General features: G+C 39.1%; 1 protein-coding gene across 2 annotated transcripts in view; it reads left to right on the top strand.

The window, feature by feature from the left end:
* Positions 1-7,228: 7,228 nt before the first annotated feature.
* The window catches only part of mical3a (microtubule associated monooxygenase, calponin and LIM domain containing 3a), a 161,587-nt gene continuing 143,422 nt past the window's right edge, over positions 7,229-25,393 (top strand). For both annotated transcript variants that reach the window (XM_061970130.2, XM_061970129.2), the window contains exon 1: positions 7,229-7,372. The gene's annotated coding sequence lies outside the window, so the exon portion shown is untranslated. The remainder of the gene's footprint in view (positions 7,373-25,393) is intronic.

Raw genomic sequence — 25,393 nt, 5'->3', positions numbered from 1 at the left:
GGGAACTGCACTTGTTTTGGAATTTTGCCTATTGTCACAATCATTATGATAGACATGACAACGGATGTTTAAAAAAAAAAAAAAATGCATTCAAACCCCTAAATAAGTCTGTGCACAGCAGCACCAATGGGAGGTCCTCTATTTCACCAATAAATAACCATCCAAAAAAACAATACTCCATTTACATTTAGTGACATGAATATAAACCAAATATTAGTGATATTGTTATTAAAGGTGCTAACACAGACAAACTATTTATAGCGGCGCCATTATCCTGAGCTTGTGTGCCAATGCTGACATGATCGACTAATGAGCTGCTTCCTCGTTTCTTTGCTCGTCACATATTATTCGAGATCATAAGTTATGCCTCTCACCTGTATAGAAAAAAGAATGAGGACGTATTCCGACAAGTTGGTACACTTTGACAGCCAATTTAGGCCCGAAATGGCGAGAACAACACGAAAAGACGCTTGGTTCCACACCCTTTTTCTTTTGGAGGATTATGAGTCATTCTTCGTGTAAATGGGAATACATGAACATCCTCGCAGTCGGCATCCTAAAGTCAGCAGACCTTGTACAGTAAGTGATGTTATGTTATGTTTGCTCTCATGAAGTCTGCGGGCTGATGTTGGGGAAAAAAAAGTGAATGTTGTGACGTCCCACTGGGGTGAGTTTTTCCTTGCCCTTATGTGGGCTTTGTACTGAGGATGTCGTTGTGGCTTGTGCAGCCCTTTGAGACACTTGTGATTTAGGGCTATATAAATAAACATTGATTGATTGATGTAGTATTTTAAATTAGTGTGCCGCATATGCTTAAAATTAACCCTAATGGAGGTGTTTGGATGTTTTTTAAGGGCTTTAATAGAGCAGCTCCCATAGGCTCAATTGTAAGCAGTCTTTTGCTTGCATTTACTTGAGTTAGAATGCCAAAAAAAAAATAACATCCATCGTCATGTCTTTCACAATGATTGTAAATTATAGGTAAAAAAAAGTGAAATGTCCCATTAGGTAGTCAGGAGGAAATGGGTATCAGGTGTGTGCATAGGTGGCAAGCTCACTGTGATACATTCCATCTTTGCTGTGAAAAAGGGACTACGCTAGGTTTTTGTGCGTAAGAGAGCCGAATATATTAGGCCCCAGCTCCACAAAAAAATACTTAGTTTCCAACAATAGGCAAGTGATTTTGCAATGCATTGTGGGGCCATGGTAGCTGTTTTGTTGGCCAAAGCTTTTGTTCACATGGCTGTCCTTTTATGTAAATGTGAAAGAGGGCAACAAACTGGTTTAAGATGGGTCGTACAAAATTAAAAAGTCAAGAGACCGTACCTGGACAAACTGTACACTATTCCAAAGGCTCGTTACCTAAAAAAAATCTGTTCAATTGGTGAAACTGATCCATATGAGCACGTCCAACGGACAAGAGGTTTGAGTAAGCTGCCACCTTTTGTCGAAGCTAAACTTGTCTATATATCAACAAAGTCGGATTTTATACCAGTGAAGAACTTCAGAATGCAAAGTCTGTTGAGGCACATTGTCTTCCGTTCAAATTCTGCGTAATCTCTTGTGTTCTCAATGGAATGAGGGTGCCCAGCCTCATTTCATTATGAGGTTTTCCTGAAGAAACAAACCCATTATTACTTTTAAACAGTGGTGTGCCGTCAGGGCCAGCAAGGCCTTCTCTGCTGGCCTAACATAACCAGAAATCATGATCATAATTAAAGATAAAAGTATTTTTTTATTTACTTTCCCTAAATATTTAAAAGTATTCATATTCTCTTCATGTCATATTATACTCCTTCCAGTGCTGTTGTTTTTAGGTTAGAGTTTGTATCCCATCGGAATTTAGCTAGCTTATGTTGCCATGCTGTATGAAATCTGCCCAAGGCCTTCAGAATCAACAATGCGGGCGTCCATGCACTGTAAGAGAACGGGAACATACAATAAAAAAATTGCAATAGCCAATCAGATCACGAGTTGTTGTCAGTAAGGCTTTCTAGCTGGCCTCATGTTGACATTTACGCATCCTGTGATTGGATACTCACCGGGACCGTTAGTGGATGAATTTGAGAACACATACAGTTGATAGACAGTTGTGATAGCCAATCAGATCACAGGTTGTTGACAGTAGCCTATCTAGGTAGCCTGATGTTAACAAGACTGTGATTGGATATTCACTTGTCATTCCAAAGTGACTATCCATTCACAAGTTGCAATTTAGCAGAAAGCAGGAAGTGTTGCGCCGTAGCCATGCCCCCCGACCAATCAAATGAGCTCCGGGGAACGCGAGGCGTGGTCATCCCTGCTCTGGGCTATGGTTTTTAAACTCGCATTCTAGCAGAGAAATCACCGATACTCACTCACTTTTTTAACCTACAAAGAAGGAGAACAAAACGTTGATATATATTTGCAAGGCCATTTTCAAGAAGGATATTTAAAGAGAAACTAAGTCAGCTGTTCCGGCGATGAAATGGGGAAATGCCTCGAATCAACTGATTACGATCCGGCGTCGAATGGGTGCTACAAATTGTGAGTTCAAATATTTTGTTTCAGTATTTTCACATTTAATGTTTTTTGGCTTTTTTTTTTTTTTGCCAGTACCACATAAGACATGTTTTAATTGCTGATGCAGGTTTATTGATTTTTAAATGTGCTTTTGTTTTGTACACTGTTGAGGTCATTCAATACAGAGTAGTGCGTAAATGTATTCGTGTATAGTATTTCTCCAGCAATGGTCATGTGGTGACATAAATTATGGTGTTTTGAGAGGTAATCAATGAAGTTGGACATCGCTGAATACCTAGGTGGGAAACGCACGGCCCGCCACTGCTTTTAAATCAACATACCTTATCGGAAGAGACTGAGAGCCAAGTCTAAGCCAATGATGTGGCTTTTTTTCAGGTCATCGTTTGTGACATAGATCTGGTTTAAAGGCACACTACTTCTCCAAAAATAATACTCATTCATTTTTTTTGCTTACTCATGACTAAAAGAGACAACATGCGTTTTCAAAAATACTGTACATTGTTTGCTTGGCTAATGCTAACGTCCTACAAAATGCTACGTGTGAAACTGAATAAATTTTGATTCAAACTTACCAATGCCGTGAACACACCAACACGTACCAGGCAGTGGCGTTAAGCCATGTTTGTTTGTCTCACATCTGCTATCCAGGCTATTCATCGTCTCTTTATTAGCTGACTAACCCAAGTTCCTTGGCTTTGCTCTCAAATCTCACCATCTTTTTCCTGAAGCCATCATGACCACGATTGTGGCAGTCATGATGCCGCACGTTCGCTACACGTTTTGAACTTTAAATTAAAGAAAAGAACAAAACTTTAGCACGGAGTCTTGCGTATTCAGCCATGTAAATAAGCTATTCAGAGGCCTGCAAGACCCACATTGCATTGCCTTTACTACGTCACACCTCCAAGCTCTATCTATTTGGCACACTCATACTTACGGGGAGGTCACAAAACAGAACGGCAGATATTCCAAGTGGCCTTTATATGTAAGACACGACCTGGAAATTGATGCTATGTGGTTAGTCGTTAGGGGGACGCTCACAAGTGTTTTCACAACAAATATTTAATGTGGGTGAAGGTTGGACACAGGACATAGTGACAACAAAACAGACCCAATTTAAAGACTGTAATATGTATGCCAAGCCAGTAGTTGGCAAAACACAATACAGACGAGCTGTTTTGTAGCCTGTTGTCTCAACTAAAACCTTGTTTTGAACACCTTTTTAATCAGTGTATTTCTACATTCGATGGTCAGTACTCAACAAATGTACTCAATCTAGCATGATGAACAAGTGTAATCATGCGGAATATTCTTCGTAACCAAAGCACATTCGCTCAGTGTAGCTTCCACTCTGGTCTCCTATGGACAATCACTGTCCTCAGGTTCACGGTGCAAGTTATCTCCGTACCCTTCCGCCTCCTCCTCCTCCCACCCGGGCTCCACTGTATCAGGGGGGGCACAGTGTGAGATTGTGCTTGGCTGTGCTGAGTAGGAGGCGAAGCTCATGTGATGTTGGAAAGAGGGCTAGGGATGGGGGGGTAAGGGTTTGAATGGCTGTCATTCACAACAGAAGGTCTGCTTGCAAGGCAGCAGCTGCCCTCTGCTCTGACTTCACTCTGACTGCTCCTGACTGTCAGCTGTCGTCAGCTTTCTTCTTGCTGCTCTCTGAGAGCATCGCACAGTCAACATGTGCACTGTTGTCTTTGAGAAGAGCTATCATCTATTGCACAGTTGCTCAAACCTTTGACTTCCAAGGGCCAAAGGGAAAATGTGCCCATGAACCTCTGGCCAAAGACAGCGATTATATTTTGATTTTGATTTTTTTTTACTTATGATACAATACCGACTGATACTCGATACAATACCGACTGATACTCGAGCCTGAAGTATTGGCCAGTATCAATATTGATCCAATAGAATATTATCAGGAATTATACATACTTGTTTACAATAACTGACAGCAATTCTCAAATAGTATACCGCATTTTCTGGACCATAGGGCGCACCGGATTATAAGGCGCACTGCCGATGAGCGGGTCTATTCAGGTCTTTTTTCATACAAAAGGCGCACCGGATTATAAGACGCATTAAAGGGGTCATATTATGATTTTTTTTCTAAATGTAAAACACTTCCTTGTGGTCTACATAACATGTAATGGTGCTTCTTTGGTCAAAATGTCGCATGGATTATGTTTTACAGATCATCTTCAAGTCGCTTTCTGACAGTCGCTTCAGGATGAGCCGTTTTGTGGGCGGTCTTACTTACGTGGCTCACCTTCGGCAGCGTCTTCTCCCCGTCATCTTTGTTGTAGCGGTGTAGCGTGCAAGGACGGGAGTGGAAGAAGTGTGAAAAGATGGAGCTAACTGTTTTAATGACATTCAGACTTTACTTAAATCAACAACGGTGCAGCATCTCCTCATCCGTGGCTTACTAGTGCAATAACACCGGAAATGTGTCCCGTGAAAAACAGTCCGACCGCAACTCTCAAACTCTCGAAACCCACGAAAGTTCTGTGGGTGGATTATGTAAACTCACTACACTGGTAGTTTTTAGCGCTTCTATAGCGAGATATAAGTTAGAACTTTACGCTACTTTATATTAGAAATGGCAACAGCAGAGGGTGAATGTCCCATAACAAGAAGATAGTGGGAAAAAAAAGAAGCTTATTGACTACGGAATCGACACGGACTACAGTGACGGACGTGCGCAAATTTTCAGGACTTATGCAGATCCCAAATACACATTAGCAGGTACCAGAAGGTAAGGAAAGTTGGTTTTTGCATAATATTGTGAAACAAAACGTCCGACAATATGTCTGCAAATGGGTGCCATTTTGCGGTCCTTGTACGCACACCATTGTAATACTTTCTGACTACGGTAGCCGCAATGGGCCGACAATCCATCAAGCGGTGCGGCTTCAAAGTCGTACTAAAACATTTTTGAGTGCCCTGTGTAATGTTCTTTATTTTCAGTGGATCATTTAAAGTTTTGGTGTAGTTTACTGGCGTCATATTGCAGTCTACACGTATCTCATGTGTGACTACCATCTACTGGTCACACTTATCATTACACCATGTACCAAATAAAATTAATTTGAGGTCGGTAGGCACAACCAGAATTATTCCGTACATTAGGGGCACAGGGTTATAAGGCACACTTTCTATTTTTGAGAAATGAAAGGATTTTAAGTGCGCTTTATAGTCCGGTGTGTATATAATAAACTTCAGATATACCAAATACATGATTCTATTTTAACTGGGGCTTTTAACGTTAAGGCATTAACGCATGTGATTATTAAAAAATATATATACAGTATATATCGCGTTATCATAAATGAGTGTAAGGCTTAACCCGTAAGACGCGTGCATTGTTACACGGTCTGTAATCACGATGAGAGGCGGCCAATATCGCTTCAAAACAGAACTTTAGATAACAATGAGGGTAACTTGTTGATATTGCAGCAACAAACTTTCTTATCAACGCATATGAAAATTAAAAAACCATCCTAAAGCGAAACACATATTCGAGGATAGCGCCATGAGCATGACTGCTACATCGACAACAAGCAGGGCAGAACGCTACACTGGCAGATTACTTGCGTCATTGTTGTCAACAAAATTAGCAGAGTAAACATATGCCTTTGCTAAACGAACAGCCACCACATGTAGGACATCTAACATCTGAGAAGACCAAGTCCTGGTTCATATCACCACAGCTGATCCGTTGTACAATACTTTGCAGAGGCACAATAACAGCAAGGATGCACCAACTATACTACACAAACAAGAGCATCAACTTGCAACTACAGGCTGAATGGGAATTTATTTTGCTTCCTGGAGAACAATGGACATCTGTAAGTACAACCAAAAAAAGAGATCAGCATCGCCACCTGAAGAGTTTCTGTTCAAATGTAACTGATGTTAGCACTGTAGCTCACATACAGTTAGCTAATGTTGCTAAAGTTTGTTTCCTCCCTTAATTATTGATGCTCATGGTTTTGTTCGGATGTTCATTGGGTTGCTAATCCACGTACATATTGGCTATTTTTTATTTGTATTTTTTTATCGCTTGGTAAGAGATTGAGTTCCAGTATATTTTGCTCAAAATAGCTAAGTAATTTATTTTATCAACATAGAAAGAATAAACAGCACGACGACATAAGCTACATTTTCAATTGTTGTCTGTTTTAACCGCTCATTACAAGCCAGCATTGCGATTGAAGGTACCGTATGTAGGCCAGGGACAATATATTAATCTACAAATGATTGCCGATAAACGATATTAATGCCAATATTTTTGGGAGACCAAATGAATGATACGTTGTCGTATCTTTTCATTTAAACATTTTGCAAGAACAGTATTGTGGCATGTAAACTTGTTGAATTACAGAATAGATCGCATGCGACATAGTTTAATTCATAATTGGGTTTTTTTGTTTTTTTCTCCTTTTGAGTTTGTGGATGTGAACACTTTAATGAGAATCAGCTGATAATCCGATTAAGCTGCTATCTCTCTAATGACGACGTCCTGGTCAGCAGATGGACTCCACAGGAGGGTGTTTTGTCTGGTCTGGTGGTCATTATTGCCTGCTCAATTATCCTGTTGATCCATGTTGGACAAGAACATGTGACCCCCACACATCCATGAAGTGACAATAGAAACATGAAGCCACTCTTCTGAGAAGATGTTGCCTTCTGCCTACAGGAATTTATGTCCGTGCATCCAGAAAAATATTTGTGAGGTCGAAGGTCGTGGATGTTGGACCTGAAAGAAGATGTCCAAAATATGTTCTGGTGTGGCAGCTGTTGATAGTGACCACAGGATGCAGAGACGACAGACTCAGTGCAGGTAAAATGTATTTAACAAAATTGTGCAACAGGAAAGTGCACAAAAAGGCAAAAGAGTCATAGGAAGACGAGCAAAGTGATGGCAAATGGAGGGAAAAAAGAACGTTTGACTGGAACTAAAACAAAATACCAGAAACTAATAATAAATGTCATGTAAGATCATGAGACATTGCATACTAACAACACAATATTGTTCAATTACTTTAAAAAAGGCTTTGAAAAGTGATAATGCATGTGATTGAAATTATGCAAGCAAGTAATTTACTGTAGATGAATCACAATTAATCATTTAAATGAGTGATTAATCTAATCCCAATATTAATGCTTATTAATATGTCAATATATCTTATTAGATCAGACCTGGGCAAGTTAAGGCATGCGGCCCGTTAAGCTTTTCAATCTGGCCCGCCGGAAATTCACAAATATATTTTTTAGATCTTTAAGATGGAAAGTGTAGCTGCCATTATGATGTGCAGTGATGTTTTCAAATGACCGTAAGTCTTGAACTATACAAACTATTTCAATGGTTGGAATCTGCGCTTTTGCATGATATACTAGTTACTATGGTAATCTAAGTCACAGCAGCTCAGACGAGGCACCAAGCATTGTGGGTGGGGAGCGTTCCCACAGAGTGTTTCCAGAGTGGGTAGCCTAAAATGCGGGTGTCAGGGACAGACACGAAAGGAGATTTTTACGACAAAGTTCTAAAGCTGAGTGATATGTCAGATTGTAGGTGGGTTTATTTTTTTACCCTTCGTGTTCATATTTCACTGTTTGTTGCATTTTTGTTGCGTTGCTTGATTGTAAAATATGTCGATCGAGAGGGGTTGTGTTTGTTGCATTTTTGTTGCGTTGCTCGATTGTAAAATATGTCGATCGAGAGGGGTTGTGACGTTCATTTGTTGTCAATATTCAGTGTTTTATCGTTCATAGTTAATATTGTAAATCACACATTCTTTATTTTCATGTACATTCTGGTAATTCTTGTACTAGTGTTCCTAAAAATAGATATACCGGCCCCCAGACACATTTTTTTCTCTAAATTTGGCCCCCTGAGTAAAAATAATTGCCCAAGCCTGTTTTAGATTGTGAAAAAATTTATATTTTTTGGCAAAGCAAAAACTTTATTGAGTTTAAGACTATAACTGTCATTATTGTGGTGTTTCCAGTACAGTAGTGTTGAGTTTGAATACGCTACACAACACCGAACTGTTCTGCAACAATAAGAACAGAACCGATCCATTAAAAAAACATTATCCGACCCTACTTTTCATGTTTGTGTATACAAACTTTTTATAGTTGCTCTGTTGGTTTATTGCAAACTACCTCCTAAAGAATATCAACTTTGAATGTGCTGTAAATAGTGGGTTTGAGTGCAACTCTGCTATTATTGTGTTAGTGCGAGAGAACTATGTCTGCGAGGAGAGACAATGTCAGGGTAGCGTGGCAGCAGATAAGATATAGTACCTCCAAAAGGTGAGTTTTTGTCAGGCATAAGGTCAGACCCCCTAAAATAGATGCAGTATTACATATGTCCTTATATATGGTCATGTCATATACCACTTCCAGACAAATGGTGTGTGTGTTTGCAAAACATCCTTCAAAATTAGTAAGGTTTTTGTGTTTATCTTGAGAAACAATGCTATATAGATACAGCGTTTTAGTGCATGTAAATCTACTGAGTGTGTTTATGTTAGGTTTAGAGTGGAGGCCCTGTGATGAGGTGGCGACTTGTCCAGGGTGTACCCTGCCGAATGCAGCTGAGATAGGCTCCAGCACCCCCCGCGACCCCGAAAGAGACAACGGTAGAAAATGGATGGATGGAGTGGGGGCCCTTCAGGAGTTAAATAATAAAATAGGGTACTAGTATAGTACCCCGATACTAATGAATCATATTCAGTATATTCCCCCCCACCCCCAATCACGAAGTACTTACAGGCAGACAGTGTGTGGACAGAAAAGGGAGAACGAATGCATTTTGGCTTAAAAACTAACGATAAGGGTGAAGTTATAACACGGAAACGCCCTCAGGAAGAGCTAAAGTCCAGCCGCAGTCGGCAGTGTTTTAGCTACTTCTAAATTACTAATCCTTGCCTCCATGGCGACGAATAATGTAAGTTTCTAACATGTATCATCCCTGCAGGACGAGGAATATCTAAACATGCTTCACTACACACCGTAGCTCACCGGTGTCACAATATAAACAAACGCCATTAGTGGATCTACACCTAACATCCACTGTAATGATACCAAGTACAGGAGCGTATCTAGTTGATACTACTATAATTACATCAATATTTTTTATCATCACAAAATCTTTTTAGTTTAAAAAAGAAATGTATATTATGTTTATTAACTCAGGAAATATGTCCCTGGACACATGAGGACTTTGAATACATACTTGCCAACCCTCCCGGATTTTCCGGGAGACTCCCGAAATTCAGCGCCTTTCCCGAAAACCTCCCGGGACAAATTTTCTCCTGAAAATCTCCCGAAATTCAGGCGGAGCTGGAGGCCACGCCCCCTCCAGCTCCATGCGGACCTGAGTCCGCTTTCCCACAATATAAAGAACGTCTACAGTAAAGCAGTCCGTCTGCCATAAACAGCAATGTTGTGACACTCTTAAACAGGACAATACTGCCATCTAGTGCATTTGATGAAAGCACTTTTGTGCGTGCTACACAGCAATGCATCATCAGAGAGGGTGTTCAGCATGGTTAGAAAGATAGTGACAGAGAATAGAACAAGGATGGACAATTCAACCCTTAACTCAACAATGAGTAGATAGATGACCTTTATATATATATATATATATATATATATATATATATATATATATATATAGCTAGAATTCACTGAAAGTCAATTATTTCTTCTATATATATATATATATATATATATATATATATATATACACACAGGTAAAAGCCAGTAAATTAGAATATTTTGAAAAACTTGATTTATTTCAGTAATTGCATTCAAAAGGTGTAACTTGTACATTATATTTATTCATTGCACACAGACTGATGCATTCAAATGTTTATTTCATTTAATTTTGATGATTTGAAGTGGCAACAAATGAAAATCCAAAATTCCGTGTGTCACAAAATTAGAATATTACTTAAGGCTAATACAAAAAAGGGATTTTTAGAAATGTTGGCCAACTGAAAAGTATGAAAATGAAAAATATGAGCATGTACAATACTCAATACTTGGTTGGAGCTCCTTTTGCCTCAATTACTGCGTTAATGCGGCGTGGCATGGAGTCGATGAGTTTCTGGCACTGCTCAGGTGTTATGAGAGCCCAGGTTGCTCTGATAGTGGCCTTCAACTCTTCTGCGTTTTTGGGTCTGGCATTCTGCATCTTCCTTTTCACAATACCCCACAGATTTTCTATGGGGCTAAGGTCAGGGGAGTTGGCGGGCCAATTTAGAACAGAAATACCATGGTCCGTAAACCAGGCACGGGTAGATTTTGCGCTGTGTGCAGGCGCCAAGTCCTGTTGGAACTTGAAATCTCCATCTCCATAGAGCAGGTCAGCAGCAGGAAGCATGAAGTGCTCTAAAACTTGCTGGTAGACTGCTGCGTTGACCCTGGATCTCAGGAAACAGAGTGGACCGACACCAGCAGATGACATGGCACCCCAAACCATCACCCAACCATGCAAATTTTGCATTTCCTTTGGAAATCGAGGTCCCAGAGTCTGGAGGAAGACAGAAGAGGCACAGGATCCACGTTGCCTGAAGTCTAGTGTAAAGTTTCCACCATCAGTGATGGTTTGGGGTGCCTTGTCATCTGCTGGTGTCGGTCCACTCTGTTTCCTGAGATCCAGGGTCAACGCAGCCGTCTACCAGCAAGTTTTAGAGCACTTCATGCTTCCTGCTGCTGACCTGCTCTATGGAGATGGAGATTTCAAGTTCCAACAGGACTTGGCGCCTGCACACAACGCAAAATCTACCCGTGCCTGGTTTACGGACCATGGTATTTCTGTTCTAAATTGGCCCGCCAACTCCCCTGATCTTAGCCCCATAGAAAATCTGTGGGGTATTGTGAAAAGGAAGATGCAGAATGCCAGACCCAAAAACGCAGAAGAGTTGAAGGCCACTATCAGAGCAACCTGGGCTCTCATAACACCTGAGCAGTGCCAGAAACTCATCGACTCCATGCCACGCCGCATTAACGCAGTAATTGAGGCAAAAGGAGCTCCAACCAAGTATTGAGTATTGTACATGCTCATATTTTTCATTTTCATACTTTTCAGTTGGCCAACATTTCTAAAAATCCCTTTTTTGTATTAGCCTTAAGTAATATTCTAATTTTGTGACACACGGAATTTTGGATTTTCATTTGTTGCCACTTCAAATCATCAAAATTAAATGAAATAAACATTTGAATGCATCAGTCTGTGTGCAATGAATAAATATAATGTACAAGTTACACCTTTTGAATGCAATTACTGAAATAAATCAAGTTTTTCAAAATATTCTAATTTACTGGCTTTTACCTGTATATGAAATACTTGGTGAAATCTAGCTGTAAATATACTCCTCCCCTCTTAACCAGGCCCCCAACCACGCCCCCGCCCCAACCACGCCCCCCGCACCCACCCCCCACCTCCCGAAATTGGAGGTCTCAAGGTTGGCAAGTATGTTTGAATATGACCAATGTATGATCCTGTAACTGTACCAAGATTTGTGGTATCATCCAAAACTAATGTAAAGTATCAAACAACGGAAGAATAAGTGATTATTACATTTTAACAGAAGTGTAGATAGAACATGTTAAAAGAGAAAGTAAGCAGATATTAACAGTAAATGAACAAGTAGATTAATAATTCATTTTCTACCACTTGTCCTTAATAATTTTGACAAAATAATAGAATGATAAATGATCCAATATGTTACTGCATATGTCAGCAGCTAAATTAGGAGCCTTTGTTTGTTTACTTACTAATAAAAGACAAGTTGTCTAGTATTTTCACTATTTTATTCAAGGACAAAATTACAATAAGAAACATGTTTAATGTACCCTAAGATGTTTTGTTCAAATGAAGCCAATAATGCCATTTTTTGTGGTCTCCTTTATTTAGAAAATTATCAAAATACATTTTGGTACCGCTACCGGTACGAAAATTTTGGTATCGGGACAACCCTATAATAAAATAATATTAAAGACCAAAATGGGGCCACACACAAAATCTTGTTTAGAACCTGCGTGTTTAACACCTTAAATTTTTAAATGAATTTTTAATTTGGAGTAGATGACAAAGTGAAAGCAAAATGTCTGTTTTTTGGATCACATTTGTCAATTATTGCCAAAATGTTGCACAATGAGCAGCAACATAACACATTTAATAATGCAAAGGATGAACTAAATAGGAAATATGTATTTTCAAACAAATATACACTAGGTTTGATAACATTTCACCTCAGATTGTCTGGATACTGACTACTCATGACACTTCAAATGCAGCTCAAGAGGTTGCCTACAGCCACACATGTTTTTTTTTTTTTTTATTGGAGATTGCAGCATTTTCAATATCGTATCAACAAATTTCAAGCCAAAAACAAATGAATGAATGAATGAAAACCTGCACTTGATACCAGTCGATTTTGTGGCTCTTCCAATGTAATCAGTGTGCTTTGATTGGAAAAGTGTGAGCTGTAATTTAGTAGAAGATTGCAAGAGCGCTATCTGGCAGGAAGAGGATTCCAGCTGTGCATTAATGCTGGTTCTTCACCAAAATGCGACCACCAACATTCCGCGGAGGGGGAAAAAAAGTGGAATCCTGTTCGGAACATTTTCATAATCTACATCTCATTTTGTGAACCACTTGAGATCCGAACAACCTGTCTCTTGAATCTCGCTTTGCACTGAGATGTTGCAAGGATGTGGTTATGTCCGTGTTTATTCCTTAGTCAGCAGTTTGCCGGTCAGTGCTTCTTAGATTTCAGTGACAGGAATCACATCAGTGATATCTCCCCGCAGCAGACCTTGTGGAGCCACAGATCTGCTGAAAGTGATCTGACGTCCACCATCATGTGTTTAATCACACCCTGGCCTGCAGCACTTAGACGTTGTCATTGCATTGGTCCACGTTCAGTTTGTAGACCGCTCCACCAAATATCGTATAAATGCATGATAAAAAAGAAAAGAGGCTGTTTGCAACTTGCTTTAAGTTACTGTCGGAACTGGATGCATATGGCCCCATTCGTCATGGTTTACCTGACACATGAAATGTGACAAATTTGGGGTGGCACTATCCCCTTTTGTTGCCAGGTGGCAGTAGAGTGTTGAATATCTTAAAATGTGAAGAGTGGCGCTTCAGCATTTTCAACCAGACTGCATTGCCCTTGTCACGGGAGATCGAACCAGAAATGGGGCCATATGAACCCCCTCAATACACCGGCTCACTTATGTTACCATTAGTTGTGTGACAGAACATATATATGTTTGTCTATATTGTGTCGGTCCGAGGAATTAGTGTGGGGTTCGCCAGGCCGTGCCCTATGTTGCGTTTGTTAGTGTTCTCCTGTGTTTAGTGTTAGTTCCTGTCCTGCGCTCTTATTTTGGTGGCACTTCCTGTTATGTTGGGGTTTTCTCGTAACCTCTTCACAGCGTTCTCTGAGCACTGATCCACACACCTGCTTCCTGTTTGTAATTAGCACAATTTAAGTCGAGCTCGCGACACCATTGGTTTGTCGGGACATTATTCTCTGTTCGCTGGCGACTATCGACAGTCCTTTTCATGCTGAGCCCAAGTACGACTTATATTCCGAAAAATACGGTAAATTGAGTATAGTTAATACCATTTCACTTAAAACTAGCGTAATGAATGTAAATGTTACCTCAATTTATAACTAATAACATTTGGCTGAAACATTCATTGTAATACGGAACATCCATCCATTTTATAATGTTTGTCCCTTTTGGGACTGGGCAGAAGGCGGTGTACACCCTGGACAAGTCGCCGCCTCATCGCAGAACAAACACATACAACACTTTATATGAATCTAGCAACTTTTTAAAACTTAGACCTATTCTCTTTATTTTATAAATCATTATATTCTTCATCACAAGAAAAAAATTAAAAAATCGTAATTTGAAGAATTCTCTAGCCAAGCAGATTTTGCTTACCCTATGACAGTGGTGTCAAACTCCACTGTCCCCCACATCTGCGGTCCCCTCCAAGGTTTCTCATTGTAGCCCATTGGGTTGAGTTTTTTCTTGCCCTGATGTAGGATCTGAGCCGAGGATGTCATTGTGGCTCGTGCAGCCCTTTGAGACACTTGTGATTGAGGGCTATATAAATAAACTTTGAATGATGAAAAACTGTTATTTTGCACTAAAAATGTATACCAAACATTTTCCTAATTATATATTGTTTTAGTACAAAACATGGATCAAATTAAATTCCAGGTTGAATAAAATAAATAAATAAATAAATAAATAAACAGTATTATTAATTCATAACTAATGAAGTATGAAAAAATGTTGTAGGACACAAGAACAGTCCAAGAGAAGATGGAATACACATTTCGTGATGGCCAACGTTTGCAGCCAAATCACTATCAAGGACAAGAAGTAAAGTGCGCGTGTTACGTGGGGCGTAGTTTTACGTGCTGAAAGCCGTAAGAGGGCGAGAGAAAATACAAGAAAGTCAGCGCCCTCTAGGCAGCTTTACAAAGGTAGTTAACGTCCCCTTTCACTGTAAAACTTGTTTTTTTTATCAAGTTAAGTGACCTGCACTTTGATCTGATTTGATATTTAGTAATAAATATAAATTAAATCTATAATATTATTTTTGAAATATTATAGTTTTTTACATATTTGTGTTACGCCTACTTCCAACTAAGTTTATATGTCTGAATCCAATTTGTTGTTGAATATTTTTTCAATGACTTTAGAAAACTGGTAGTAAAGAAACCGGTCTGTAGTGTGTGAATTGGTGTTTGTTTCCAGTCTTATAAATTGGTGCAACTTTTGCTATTTTCATTTTGTTTGTGGAATTTTCCAATTTGAAATGACATATTGCTAATATACAATATTCAGATTATTTCCTCTTTTGTCACATAACCGAGCAACATGGAGTTGGGATTTCTCTCTATAGAGTCATTCTGGTCTTCAACTGACCCGGGAACTGATGTGGTATTGACGAGGCATGAGTTCAAGATGAAGTGTATCAAAAAGTTGTTCTGCCAGAAGTTGGTCAACTTAACTGTTTTGGCGAAGATTTAGTAGCACAAAGATTAGCCACCATGTTGTTAGCGTTGGTCATACTTTTGTTGTTTTGTTCAAACAGAAATTCAGCTTGGTGAATGTTTGTATCCGTCTCCACAACATAATAATCGAATATAAAACAAATACTGAAGTAGAAGTAGACAAGAAGACCATATAAGGCCTCTTCAGTGAGGTCATTCCTGCACTCTAAAATAATTGAAATAGTTTAACTGCGACGTGATTTGTAAGAAATGCTTACATTCTTAGATGATCTGATTCTTTTTGACTGCAATGACGTTCACATTGCATACCAGATGAATTGATTCATAATATGTTCTTTTGCATTAAGCCAGATGAACTCTTGGGTAATTCAAACGCGTGGCTGTCAGCCAACATGTACAATAGTTTCATCGTCACACTGAACGTGTTCCACTCCCACTGCTCGCAGAACACAGCGAATTGTTCCACATCTTGGGATAAAAAGCTGCAGTCTTCCAGCAGCATCAGCGTGTCCGTGCCTGCATGTGCACGCCACATGCTGCACTTACAGTGGACTCTCTGAACTCACACACAGTTTGACCTTCAATTTGCAATTCATTTTCATCCGAAAACGTAATAAGTAGTATTTGATGTACAAACCCCGTTTCCATATGAGTTAGGAAATTGTGTTAGATATAAATATAAACGGAATACAATGATTTTCAAATCCTTTTCAACTCATATTCAATTGAATGCACTACAAAGACAAGATTGATGTTCAAACTCATAAATTTAATTGTTTTTTTAATAATAATTAACTTAGAATTTCATGGCTGCAACATGTGCCAAAGTAGTTGGGAAAGGGCATGTTCACCACTGTGTTACATCACCTTTTCTTTTAACAATACTCAATAAACGATTGGGAACGAAGCTTTGAAAGTGGAATTCTTTCCCATTCTTGTTTTATGTAGAGCTTCAGTCGTTCAACAGTCCGGGTTCTCCGCTGTCGTATTTTACGCTTCATAATGCGCCACACATTTTCGATGGGAGACAGGTCTGGACTGCAGGCGAGCCAGGAAAGTACCCGCACTCTTTTTTTACGAAGCCACGCTGTTGTAACACATGCTGAATGTGGCTTGGCATTGTCTTGCTGAAATAAGCAGGGGCGTCCATGAAAAAGACGGCGCTTAGATGGCAGCATATGTTGTTCCAAAACCTGTATGTACCTTTCAGCATTAATGGTGCCTTCACAGATGTGTAAGTTACCCATGCCTTGGGCATTAATGCACCTCCATACCATCACAGATGCTGGCTTTTGAACTTTGCGTCGATAACAGTCTGGATGGTTTGCTTCCCCTTTGGTCCGGATGACACGATGTCGAATATTTCTACAAACAATTTGAAATGTGGACTCGTCAGACCACAGAACACTTTTCCACTTAGCATCAGTCCATCTTAGATGATCTCGGGCCCAGAGAAGCCGGCGGCGTTACTGGATGTTTTTGATAAATGGCTTTCGCTTTGCATAGTAGAGCTTTAACTTGCACTTACAGATGTAGCGACAAACTGTATTTAGTGACTTGTTTTCTGAAGTGTTCCTGAGCCCATGTGGTGATATCCAGTTTAGACTCTTCGTTGTGCTTCCAGCTGTGTGTCGTTTTTGTAAATTCGCTTTTATTTTGTAAATTCAAAGATTATTACCTGCACGCTACATCTTGTGCCCATTCTCAGTCCTCGCTATGACCTGACCCAAACGCTACAAAATGTCCTCAGGGAATTAGGAGTGCCCGTATATTAAAAAAATAAAAATTTTTTTTTTTTAACTTTTTTTTTTTTTTTGCTTTAAACTTTATTCAGTACCGAATAAAAACAGCTTACATGTCATTTTTTTATATACCTAATTATATCCGTTTTTTAATCTTGAAAATATCCATATACAGTAGTAAATTTTAAAGGGCTGGGATACTAGAGTAAAGATCACGCCTGAATATACAAAACCCAAAACCTGTTAAGTTGGCACGTTGTATAAATCGTAAATAAAAACAGAATACAAAGATTTGCAAATCCTTTTCAACTTATATTCAATTGAATAGACTGCAAAGACAAGATATTTAATGTTCGAACTGGAACTTTATTTTTTGCAAATATTAGCTCATTTGAAATTTGATGCCTTCAACATGTTTCAAAAAAGCTGGCACAAGTGGGAAAAAAAGACTGAGGAAGTTGAGGAATTCTCATCAAACACTTATTTGGAACATCCCACAGGTGAACAGGCTAATTGGGAACAGGTGGGTGCCATGATTGGGTATAAAAGCAGCATCCACAGTCACCACTTTGTGAACAAATGCATGAGCAAATTGTCGAATAGTTTAAGAACAACATTTCTCAACCAGCTATTGCAAGGAATTTAGGGATTTCACCATCTACGGTCCGTAATATCATCAAAGGTTCAGAGAATCTGGAGAAATCACTGCACGTAACATTGAAAGCCTGTGACCTTGTTAATTCCCCCAAAAGAGACATCAGTGTGTAAAGGATATCACCACATGGGCTCAGGAACACTTCAGAAAACCACTGTCAGTAACTACAGTTGGTCGCTACATCTAAGTGCAAGTTAAAACTCTACTATGCAAAGCCAAAGCCATTTATCAACAACACCCAGAAATGGCGCCGGCTTCGCTGGGCCAGAGCTCATCTTAGATGGACTGATGCAAAGTGTAAAAGTGTTCTGTGGTCTGACGAGTCCACATTTCAAGTTGTTTTTGGAAATTGTGGACGTCGTGTCCTCCTGGAAAAGAACCATTCTGATTGTTATAGGCGCAAAGTTCAAAAGCCAGCATATGTGATGGTATGGGTGTGTATTAGTAACTTACACATCTAATGCTGAAATGTACATATGGAGACCCCCGACTGTTGAACAACTTAAGCTGTACATCAAGCAAGAATGAAACCTGAAAAGCTTCAAAAATGTGTCTCCTCAGTTCCCAAACGTTTACTGAGTGTTGTTAAAAGGAAAGGCCATGTAACACAGTGGTAAAAATGCCCCTGTGCCAACTTTTTTGCAATGTGTTGCTGCCATTAAATTCTAAGTTAATGATTATTTGCAAAAGAAAAAGTTTCTCAGTTCGAACATTAAATATCTTGTCTTAGCAATTTATTCAATTAAATATAAGTTGAAAAGGTTTTTCAAATCATTGTATTCTGTTTTTATTTAAGATTTACACGTGCCAACTTCACTGGTTTTGGGTTTTGTACTTAAAGGGTTAATATCAGGAGAACTAACAACGAACCATTTGATCACAGAACAGTTTAAAGTGGTCAGGGCAAGCTTTTAAGAACAATTAAAGAAACCATTAGCAGAAAGAAACCCATCAGACTATAAATTAGATGGACGTTAGTTTAGAATGGGAACAACAAACCCTAAACGGGCAAATAGTTTTCTGCATGTGTGGTCATTTCGTTTTTCCACTCAAGCATTACAAAAGACATAGGGTATGATAAAGACGTACCATAGCTACAAGTACACAGTCATTCGTGAGCTTCCTCCTCTCCTTGGTCTTTGTGGCCCTGCTGTTCATTACAAGAGCTCTTTTGTGCCAGCCAGTGATCACATGTCACAATATTTGAACAGCTGCACATGATAGTCGTGTGTTTTTTCACCACCACCGTGGGTTGAGATCTTTGTTTGATAGGCGGATGGAGTGTTTGAAAAAGGATTTGGGAGCGAAGAAGAAAACAAGTGGATGCACGAGATATTGCATTCATGGTTTTTACACCAGTGAGTGCACTCCCACTAAAACCGTGTTTCACAAATAGCGGCAAGGGAGATTTTAATGATGTGCGTTTACATTCTAGTATATATGTTAGAACCATACACAAGCCTGCAGCTAGGTGGCAGCAGTGCTCAATCTAATCAACAGGCTACCTTTGGTATCTAGTAGTAGTAGTAAGTACGCAGGAACATGCAAACAAAGCAAATGGAGGCAGAGTGGTGGAAAAGTTTGTGACAGGAATGAAAATAAAAAAAGAAATGGCGAGAATAGCAAAACCCGGAAGAATACGAAGCCTTGGAGCCACCGTAACTACACTCGGGAATGAGACAAGACCTGTGTGTGTTTTGTGCCATTTTACTACACTTTGCAACATTCTATCTCAGAGCTGTTTTTTTCCCACAAAACAATTCAACAATTTGCTCACGCATTTGTTGACAAAGTGGTGAGCCTCGCCCCATCCCTGTTTGTGAATGACTGAGCATTTCATGGAAGCTGCTTTTATACCCAAGCATGGCACCCACCTGTTCCCAATTAGCCTGTTCACCTGAGGGATGTTCCAAATAGGTATTTGATGAGCATTACTCAACTTTCTCAGTCTTTTTTGCCACTTGTGACAGTTTTTTTGAAACATGTTGCAGGCATCAAATTCCAAATGAGCTAATATTTGCAAAAAATAACAGTTTCTCAGTTTGAACGTTCATATAGCAATACGGTCTCACTGCACAGCAGGCCAGCAGTTAGCAATGTGAAAATTCAGCGATTTTGAATAAAAATAATCGAAAACTGGTGAAGTTAAATGGAAAATAACTTTATAGTATAATCACTGAATACATATAACAATTTAATTAATTTGTTTTTTGTTTTTAAAATGTTTCTTTCCATGATGGCAGGTGAGGCCCCGCCTCACCTGCCTCTAGTGACCGCACGTTACTGCCAATTAGTCTGTTCACCTGTGGGATGTTCCAAATAAGTGTTTGATGAGCATTCCTCAACTGTCTGTCTTTTTTGCCACTTGTGCCAGCTTTTTTGAAACATGTTGCAGGTATCAAATTCCAAATGAGCTAATATTTGCAAAAAATAACAAAGTTTTCCAGTTCGAACGTTAGGTATCTTGTCTTTGCAGTCTATTCAATTGAATATAGGTTGAAAAGGATTTGCAAATCATTGTATTCTGTTTTTATTTACGATTTACACAACGTGCCAACTTCACTGGTTTTGGATTTTTTGAGGCAAATTCACATAATTATTATTCAAAAGTGTTGGTATCAGTTGCGGGCGATACTCACCCTGTATTTACAATACCTGGTATCTGGTTGATACCAGAATTCACAGTAACACCCACTGCTAGCGAGTTTTTAAAATCAAAGAATAGTTAAAAGTTAAAGTACTAATGATTGTCACACACACACACACACTAGGTGTGGCGAAATTATTCTCTGCATTTGACCCATCACCCTTGTTCACCCCCTGGGAGGTGAGGGGAGCAGTGGGCAGCAGCGGTGCCGCGCCCGGGAATCATTTTTGGTGATTTAATCCCCAATTCCAACCCCTGATGCTGAGTGCCAAGCAGGGAGGTAATGGGTCCAATTTTTATAGTCTTTGGTATGACTCGGCCGGGGTTTGAACTCACAACCTACCGATCTCAGGTCAGACACTCTAACCACTAGGCCACTGAGGAAGCGTCAACAACCAACCACGTAGCAACCAGCGGGAAAACAGGCAATTCAGAAAAGGACATAAAATCATGTCCTCTCCCCATTATGTTATTTCTGTAAATAAATCAAATGTAACATTCATATACATGTCAGTTAAATAATTCCATGTGGACTATCTTGAGTATTTAGGTCAAGTTGGGGTCAAGGAACTCAAACGTCAACAGAACACTTGAGTTTGTTTATGTTATCTTCTGCAATGGGCTTCATTTTGAGCTCCAGTGCTGCTAAAATGCATCTCAACTATACTAAAATTACCCCCCCTCGTGAGTAATTAAATGTTACTTTTGGCAACCAGAAGTCTGTATGGTGCCAATGAAAAAAGTAAGTTCAAGAACATGCATTGAAATATTACATATATTATTGATTTATTATAAGCTATATAAACATGTGTATGTACTATGGATGATTATATTTGAACAATAAACACATTCAAAAGTCTGTCCAATCCAAAAGATTCAGAAGCCCAGATTTCATAACCCTAACCCAAAACAATCAGTTGATAGATTCAGGGGAGAAACATAAACATTTCCTACTGCAAAGCTGTGGGCTGGTTGCTCGCTATCCATTGTCAGAAAAACAAAAATTGACATAAACACGGTAAGAGAAAAACTAAAATTAGCAATAGAATATAGACTTGTTTAGTCAGTTGGTGGGCTGTGCATTTCACACCTCTGCCTTCTTTGTCCGACTTTAATACACACCTCTCATAATACCATAATTCATGTCACCACATGACCACGGCTGGAGAAATACGATACAGAAACACACGTGTGCACCACTGGACATTGAATCACCTCAATAGTGAACAAAACTGTCTGTTTTCCAGTGCATTTAAAAATCAATACACTGGTACTGTCAAAACTAAAATAACAGTAAAAATGTATTTAACATGAAAAAATAAGGAATTCTCTCTCAATTTGTAGCGCCCATCTGAGTCGTAAGCCCGGTTGATTCGATTTGAAGTGGCGGAAAAAACATGTTTAAGCAAGCTCGGGGATCGGCCGACCCCAGTCTCACGAGATTTAGCTTCTCTTGAAAAGTCCTTCTTGAAAATAGCCTTTAAAGTATATCCCCAACCTAATCAACGTTTTGCTTTCCTTTGGCCATCGTGGGTTGAAAAAGCGAGCAGTTATCAGATTTCCCTGGGTGGGACTGGAGTGGCTTGGTTGTTCTGCCTCTCACTGCCTGCTCACAACTTGTGATTTGATGCTCACTTTTGACTTACAAGTGAGTATCCATACACGGGAAGGATATATGAGGCCTACTCTCAACATCTCGCCATCTAATTGCAATGCCCCGTTAACCTACACCGCACTAGGAATGTATATCAGTAAGATTTTATCGATGCGTTACCCCTATTAATAAATGCACACGCCTGTTTAGTTGGCCATACTCTCTTTATACACCACTCTGGTATCTCTTATGTGTGACTACCATCTACTGTTCACACTTAATCATTGCACCATGTTTTCAAAACACGGCCCCCAATCAGTCACACTGGCCGTGGTAGAAGCAATGCTAAACTAGCTTTTAGCTTGATGAGTTTTGAATGGATCGTGCCCTGACGATATTGCTAACAATCACAAAATCAAAATACAGGATAGGTTGACTGATAGCTGAGTAGGGCTGCAACAAGTCACTGATTAAAGCTATTCATTTGATTACAACAAAGCTTTCACTTGTATTTTTTTGCTTGGGAATGGTGCGCCTGTTGTGAATGATGTGACTTGCGTTGCTGGTGATCTAATGGGTGTGTGTGGTGGGAGTGATGAGAGAGTTGGCTCAAAGAAGAAGGACAAAGAGGGCAAGGGGCCCAAAGAAGACGAGATAATTCGTCACAGGTTTTGCGATCCTTTAAAACTGAAAAAGACAGACATCGCGATGAAATATTTGCTCCATCAAACGGAGCTGGCATTTCCCAACAGCACAACATCTATGATGCAGCATGTTAACAGAAAGCATCCTGCATATTTAAGAGCCGCAAACAAGCAGAAACAAAGTACAAGTATTTTGGTAGCTAACGCAGTCTTATATGTTTGACTTTCATAACCAATGTTTTATTCAAAGGGGACAAGTTTGCATCTACAGTGTGTATGTTAACAAGGTATTTGTCCAAAAATCAAACACTACCCTTCCAAGTATTCCCTTTCAAAAGTGCCTCTGTTAAATCAGTTATCCTCAAACTGTGGCACGTTACGCGGGCTCCATCTAGTGGTACGCCGAAGAATCACTTGATTTAAGTACAGAGTTTTATTTTTCTATATTCAAACACAGTGTTACTGTTCCAATTGTGTGTATCGTTGCAGTGGACAGAAATATTAAATATGCTCGTTAAATAAAACCATTGCCTTGTCTTTAGTGATTACCTAGGCCTACTATGCTACTGTGTTTTAATGTGGGTCATTATGATGGTACTTGGAGAGCTATGTGTTTTCTGAGGTGGTACTTGGTGAAAAATGTTTGAGAACCACTGTAGTAAATTGTTTAATACACTGTCGCTCAATTTATTTAACATACTTTATTAGAGAAATTTTGATTAGTTTAGTTCTTTATTTGTTACTTATTACCTTTATGTATTACCTTAATTTATTACATGTAAAAAAATGGCACTCTATTGAGTTATTATTGGATTAGATTGCCCAGTCTGCCTGTAGCATAGGTGTCAAACTCAAGGCCCAGGGGCCAAATCTGGCCCGCCACATTATTTTATGTGGCCCGCGAAAGCCTGGAAATAATATGCGTTAATAAAATGCTTGATCTTTTCTTACTAAATATATTTTTTATTTCCCTTTTGACATTAAAAGTCATGTACTACATGCAATTACATGACTTTTAAAATTCAATATTATCAAAATCAAAATATTATATTGTCATGTATTCCAAAAATAGTTTTTGTTAAAATAAAGAAATTCTGTACTTAAATATCTGCTTGGCTTATGATTATACAGCAAATTATCAAATTGTAGGCTGTAAAATTGACAACAGATTTTATGTTTAAATTCTGCCAAGTTTTTTTTACCGTAAAATCAACTTTGGTACTGTTTTTTTCCATATACAGTAAGACACTAAAACATTAAAAAACAAACAAACTTTAAAACAACGAGGTTTTACAGTAAAAAAAAAAAACAAAAAAAAAACTGGCAGCTCTGTTGCTTGAATTTTACTGTTAAAACAGTGTTATTTATTTTTCCATTCAATTGTTTTTAAATGCTGTAAAAAAAAACAAAAAAAAACACTGCTTTTACTGTAAAATTCTGGTGACTGAGCTGCCAGTTTTTAAAGATTTTAGATTTAGATTTATTGGTCTCCGTTGGAGAAATTCATTTTCACTGCCGTACATTTAAACAATAGACATTACACATCACAAAACAATAATAACAAAAATACATCATACATGACCAACACATTTATAGGCTTGTCAGACAGGTCGGCCGGGCCTGCTGTTAAGGGCGGCTATAGCTGCAGGGATCAGGCTTTTACTGAGGCGGGCCCTCCGGAATTTGATGGTTCTATACCTGCGCCCTGATGGTAGTGGGATTATGTATTGGTGTAGTGGGTGACTGATATCCTGGACTATCGTTTTTGCCAGTCGAGTGATGGACCTGTGGTTTAAATCTGAAATGTTGGGTTGTGGGTAGGCCGATGATTTTAGCTGCTATGTTTGTAAGCGTGTGAGTACAGAAAGTAAAATTGTAATATTTTTTTTGCAGCTTATGTAAAAAAATATATTGTTAATGTATTTTATATATATATATATATATATATATATATATATATATATATATATATATACACATTTATATTCATATGAGGGCAACCATAACTGCGATGTGGCCCTCAATGAAAACAAGTTTGACACCCCTGGCCTATAGTGTCCCTTGTTACTCAGATACAGTACTGTATGTTTACATTTAGTAAACAGACATGTTCATTACCTGTACTTCTACTCGTGGTTAAAAACACTCAAAACCATAGTTTATCTTTAATCTTTAACAACCGTGGGTTATTACCGACAGCCTTTTTCCGGCTGCGAACATCTGCAGGAAAGACAAGTCATGACTGTGACCTGACCCGCGTTTTCATCTAAGAAAGTTTGGATTTTACAACCCAGTGTTCTAATAGTCCAAGGATCCAGAAAGTGGATGTGCAGTGTGGCCGCACCCTGACCACTGTTACTGTTTCAGTCCTAGACACACGCAGTTAAATTTAGCCAGCCACGCCGCAGACACACTCATACCTCCAGCAATCTCCACATTTTCTCTGCTTAGTTTTCTCTCTCTCTCACTATCTTTTGGCCTCTTTTAGCGGACATACAGTATTTTCACACAGAATTCT

This window comes from Nerophis lumbriciformis, linkage group LG10, assembly GCF_033978685.3.
Source record: "Nerophis lumbriciformis linkage group LG10, RoL_Nlum_v2.1, whole genome shotgun sequence".
NCBI lineage: Eukaryota > Metazoa > Chordata > Actinopteri > Syngnathiformes > Syngnathidae > Nerophis > Nerophis lumbriciformis.
This window is presented reverse-complemented; position numbering and strand designations above follow the sequence as displayed.